This window comes from Vitis riparia, chromosome 3 (assembly GCF_004353265.1).
Source record: "Vitis riparia cultivar Riparia Gloire de Montpellier isolate 1030 chromosome 3, EGFV_Vit.rip_1.0, whole genome shotgun sequence".
In the NCBI taxonomy this organism is placed as follows: Eukaryota; Viridiplantae; Streptophyta; class Magnoliopsida; order Vitales; family Vitaceae; genus Vitis; species Vitis riparia.
Genome location: NC_048433.1, coordinates 7,591,283 through 7,597,288, shown reverse-complemented (window position 1 = coordinate 7,597,288; position 6,006 = coordinate 7,591,283).

Below are 6,006 nucleotides of genomic sequence, written 5' to 3'. Positions count from 1 at the left end.
ACGCGAGGAGCCTATCCTGAGATTTCCAATTTGCATAAGAGCCAGAGCATAGCTATCCTATCTTTGAGAAACTTGTTTTTACACCCTTTCATTTTAGTCTTTAATGTTAGCTTAAATTAGTTTAAATCTTTCTAAAACATTTACATCTTCTTTTAAAGCTAACATCCATAAGAAAATCACCTATTTTCCTAATTTGAATATCACTTGTGTTTGCGAAAACCCTTCCCAGTGAACGATCCTAGATTCACTATGCTATAGTAGCTTGGCTACTTTAGTAATAGTATCTAAGGTATAAATTTTGTTGATACGCCTTTAAAGCTAAGCTACCATGAGTCGCATCAAATGGCGTCGTTGCCGGGGAAGGTGCCACAAGCACAGTGAAGCAACCATTAAGGGTAACTTGTGATCTTCATCACAAGTTTGGTGAGTTTTCTTATAATTTTTTTTTTTTAGTTTAGTTTTTATTTAGTTAAATTTTTTATTCTCTTTTCTTTTATTTTTGTTTTAATTTCAATTTGTGCATTCCTTGTTAGATTCGAGACCAAGAGGGAACCCTGGTACAAGTTGAACAAAAGAGCCTTAGTTGAATATCATTTTTTTTAGAAATGGAAATTCCACATGAAGATCAAAGCTCTCAACATCAACCGAAGGACAAATTCACATACTTATCCATGAGGGATCGGATTGAATTGGGGAAAAGGCAAGTTCAACAAAGCCAATGGGGTAGTGATCAAAGCTCTCAACATCAACCGAAGGACAAATTCGCATACCTATCCATGAGGGATCGGATTGAATTAGGGAAAAGGCAAAGTCAACAAAGCCATTGGGGTAGTAAGTATGTTTTGAATAGAGATGATTCATATGAGCATACGGTAGGAGAGTGCCCTACCATTCCAACTATGAGAGAAATGCGCGGTTACCAAAGCTCCTACACCTCAAGTTGGAATAACCATCCCAACCTTACAACCCAACCTCAACCTCAACCATCAATGAGTACATCTTCATTGGAGCAAGCCATTTTGAAGATAAGCAAAGTCATGGAGGACTTTGTAGGTGAGCAACAAAAGATCAACTCTCATCTTAATGAAAAGATTGATAAATTGGAGAGTTCAATAAATGTAAGAATGGAGGAGGTTTATAATGATCTATCACTAAGGATAGAAAAAGTTCAAGACTCCATTGAGAAGCTCACCAATCTCGACATAGCAAGGGGAAAAAGGAAGCTTCCTCCTCAACCCCACCATAACCTTCAAGGAACCAATGCAAAAAGATCAAGGAAAGTGTTGAAGATCGACACTTTGGTGGGGGATTGCTATGAAAACTCTATGGACCAACCTTCCATTGAAAATCATAAGGTTCAAGATGATAAAGGGTTACCTGAATCCTTTAAAGCATCCACTTCTCTAGGGAAGAGAAGAGAAACGAATTCCCTTGGACCAAATGGGAAGGATGCCAATTTTGTTTGGGATCCAGGGGGAATTCAGCATGACGTGGATGTGTAAGTGAGGATGAGCTAAATAGTTCATCTTCTTTTTAGGGTACATGCTATCAGCTTCATTTAAATTCTATGCTTTCTTTAAATTTATGCATGTTTTAGTTTGAATTCTTAGCTTTAATTTAGTTTTAATATGTTTTTTAGATGAGTTTTGAAGTGTTCATGTAGGTACGATGCTTGCAAAAATCGAAATGGAGGTGAAACAGAGGAAACAGAGGAAACAAAGAGAAGCAAAGAGAAGCAAGGAGGAAAATAGAGGACAGCAGCTGCAGTCTTCTTTGGCACTTTTGGAGCACTTCCCGAAGTCCATTTTTTACATGCTATATATCATTTCAAAGCTCAAGAAGTCAAGAATCCAACGCTTCAAACCGTGTACGATTTGGAGCTGAAACGAGGAAGTTATGGCCTTCGGAAGACAACTGCTGCAGGTGTGCGAAAATTTCGCACACCCCCTTCAGGTGTGCAAATGGTGTGCGAGTTTCGCACACCCCTTGCCCTATTTTGCCGACTCACACGAGATCTTTTCTTTTAGATATTTTTGTATAAATTTCCATTCTTCTCCTTGTAATCCACCAATCATAAGATTTCTTAGCTAGGAAGGTTGGAAAAACTTCTCTATTTATACTCCTTTGCATCCGTTGTAATACATAGAAATATATGTAAGATATATATAGAAATATATAAAGCTTGGTTTTTCTCTCTTTTCCAGTTCTTCTCCATTTCTATTTTCTTAGTAGCCAAACATCCTTGGTGGATGAAATCCCCAAGGATGAGAGGCTAAAACCTTTTAAGTTTCTCAAAGTATGGATGTTATGTGATGGCTTGGATGCATTCCCATGGAAATTTCTCGCACCCGAAAGGTAAGGTAGTCATTTTTCATTAATGGTTCATTAATGCAAAGTTTAGTTTTTATTTCCATTGGACAACTTCCAACGGCCAATACTTGATAAGCTTTTGGATTTCTATCCATTAGTTATCTCCTACGAGCTATTGAAAGGTGAGGTTTTCAATTCCAAGTTTTGCATTAATCCATTAGAACCAATTTCAATGGCCATTGAAAGGTGAGTTTATCACTTGGAATGACTTTGAGTTGCCAATATTTGGTAAGCTTTTGGCTTTAGACCATTAGTTATCTCTTACGAGCCATTCAAAGGAAGTCTAAGGTGAATAACCATTGATGAAATTCACTACCATCTGTTTTGCCATTTTAAAGGATTAAAACTTGATTTGCTAAATCCATACCGGTTCGGGAAGCAAGCATCACCATAGTTGCAACCCCAACGCGAGGAGCCTATCCTGAGATTTCCAATTTGCATAAGAGCCCGAGCATAGCTATCCTATCTTTGAGAAACTTGTTTTTACACCCTTTCATTTTAGTCTTTAATGTTAGCTTAAATTAGTTTAAATCTTTCTAAAACATTTGCATCTTCTTTTAAAGCTAACATCCATAAGAAAATCACCTATTTTCCTAATTTGAATATCACTTGTGTTTGCAAAAACCCTTCCTAGTGAACGATCCTAGAACCACTATGCTATAGTAGCTTGGCTACTTTAGTAATAGTATCTAAGGTATAAATTTTGTTGATACGCCTTTAAAGCTAAGCTACCATGAGTCACATCAAATGGCGTCATTGCCGGGGATCGAACCCGGGTCACCCGCGTGACAGGCGGGAATACTCACCACTATACTACATCTTGGTGGCATGATGTCCTAAAATAATAAAGCATAACTAAATTAGTAACTAAAGAACCAATTAGAAAATTTCCAAATAAAGAAAGAATTGGAATTTATACTAAATGAAACTAAAACTTAAACAAATGCGACACTCATCTATCCCCAATCTAAACCAATTCAAATTCCCATCAAGATCAAAACCTAGTGCTCTAATACCACTCTGTCACGCCCCAAGACCCACTCCAAGGGCGTGACGGTCAATTCACACTTAAACGCGAAGGCTTACAGTGTAACCTGACCCAAACAATTATCTTGTAATTGGAAGTTACCAATTACCAAATACCTGTTCAGAGTAGCGGAACAAAATCTAAAATCCTCAAAATTCAATTTCAAAACTAAAACATCCACTATCCAAAATCCATTGTCCAAATATTTTCAAACTTAAACAATTCAAGTACTAGAATAAATTTCAAAATCTCCAAAACTCAACTTTGACCTAACATAAAATTTGAAGGATCAATATCCAAATAACTTCCAAATACCAAAAGATCCAAATGAACACAACTAACAGTTAAACAAAATTCAACATAAAATCCTAAGTCAAATCCTAATGATGACCATTCCTCAGCCTAGCCAGCACTCCTCACCCGAACTAAGGATACTTGAAAAGTAGTCAACAAATGGGAATGAGCTCACAGCCCAATAAGGAATATTAATGCAGTTCATGGATCAAATATTTCCATTTCAAGTAGGAGATATCGTTTTTTTTTTTTTTTTTTTCTCATCAAATATCAGAGTTTCAAAAATACCAATATATTTAAATTTCAACCAACCATTTTCAGGTCAAATTCAAACACTTTCACATAAGATTCAATCAAATCCATTCAATTTTTCATTACTCTAGTTATCAAATATCAAATGCCCAGTTAGGTGGAACTTTTCAAATGGGTGGCTAGCCTCAAATTGTTCCTGGTGGAAGGAACCAAACACTACTAGTACTAGTAACCTCTAACCAAACCCCTAGAGGCTGGGGGCCAAATCAATTACATTCCCACCATGAAATGTAAAGGTCAACTATTATATCCCGTTAACAGGGCCGAATAGTCAACTATTATATCTCGTTGACAAGGGCCAAATAAACCAGAGTGATGTTTTTGTTCAAGTATTCAAATTTACACAACATAATATCTCCATATTTTGTGTCATAAATAAAACAAAATATTCCAACATGATATTTAGTGCAAAACAGTTTGATCCATGCATGGTAACAAAATATCATTTTCTTTTCCACAATTTAAAATAACATATAAAATAATTTAATTTTATAAATATTGCATTAACTTCCCTTACCTCAAAATATGCAAAGAGCTTGAAGGAAAAATAACCCTGAAAAGTCTGCTCCTCACCTAACACAATAAAAAGACAACTATTACTATTTACCTCAAAATATAAATCTGATAATCCTAAAATTTCTAAATGTTAAGATTAATATTTTTTATTAACAAAGTAATAATTTAATTACTCTATTCCTTATTTAATTATAATTTTTTTTTTCTAATTTAAGTCAAAGAACACCTCATAACTTAACTATTTACTATTTATTTTACTAATTAAATTTTATTCTATTTATTAGCTTAATTTTAACAACTAATCTTGTACTTCACTTTATTTACATAAACCTGTATATATAAATATTATTATTATTGCACTTCCTAATTCTCTAAATTGCTAACTCATTTCTTAATAATAAAAAAAAAATCTGGTTTATTATTACTTAACAATTACTAGCATGAACCTATACGTCATCAAAAGTTCCAACACCTAGTTCCATATTATAATAGTCTTCATACTCAGCATTACTGCCCATTCCTAACACCTGTACCTCACTCTTTTTTTTTCTTTTCTTTTCTACCCATTACTACTTTATTAATATAATATATATATATATATATATGAAAAACATTCTTTTTACACTCTCTGCCACTCCAGCACACGAGAATTTATTTTTTTTTAGTAAAATATTATTTTCTCACTCTCTCATTCCCATTACACACGGCATAACCAACAAGTCTTTTTTTATTTTATTTTATTTATTTATTTTTATTATTCTCTGGCTATCACCTGCCGCCACAACACGCCCAAAAATTTCCTTCATTTTTTTTTTTTTACTCAGATTTATTCTTCTAAATTTCAAAGTTTCTCAATTTCCAACAATAAACTGCCCCATGTTCATAATTTATTTTTTTTTTTCTAAACATTTAGGAAATTCCTAATTTCTAAAATTTCCAATTTTTTACCAATGAAATAATTCATGTTCATGAATTTTCAATGTTTTGATTCAAAAACTAAATAAACAAACCCTAATCTAGATTTGGGTTTTCCAAGAGATATCTAATGTGTTTGAAATTAATCAATGAATCTAAAATATTAAACTAGGGGTTAGAATCTTACCTATAGAGATATGTTCTTCAACCCTGAATCTAACTCCAACCTACGTTCTCTGAAATTCTACGAACAGGAACTCTATTCAGAAAAGAACAAGAAGAAATAGAATATCTAATTTATACCTAGGGTATTTATTCGTAAAATTACACTTTTACCCCTCTTCCACTTTATTAAATTAATTAATTAACTAATTTAATTATTATTAGTAATTTCCTAAATTACCCTTAAAAAATACTTGGGCGTTACAATACTTAGTCAATTAATCATTCCGATATGTACAGAAGTTATGGCTAAAGAAAAATTTTATACATATATTGTTTTGTTTATGTTGAGAATCAAAAGAATCTGAAACTGATGAAAAACACCAAGAAACAGAGGACGCAAAGGAAAA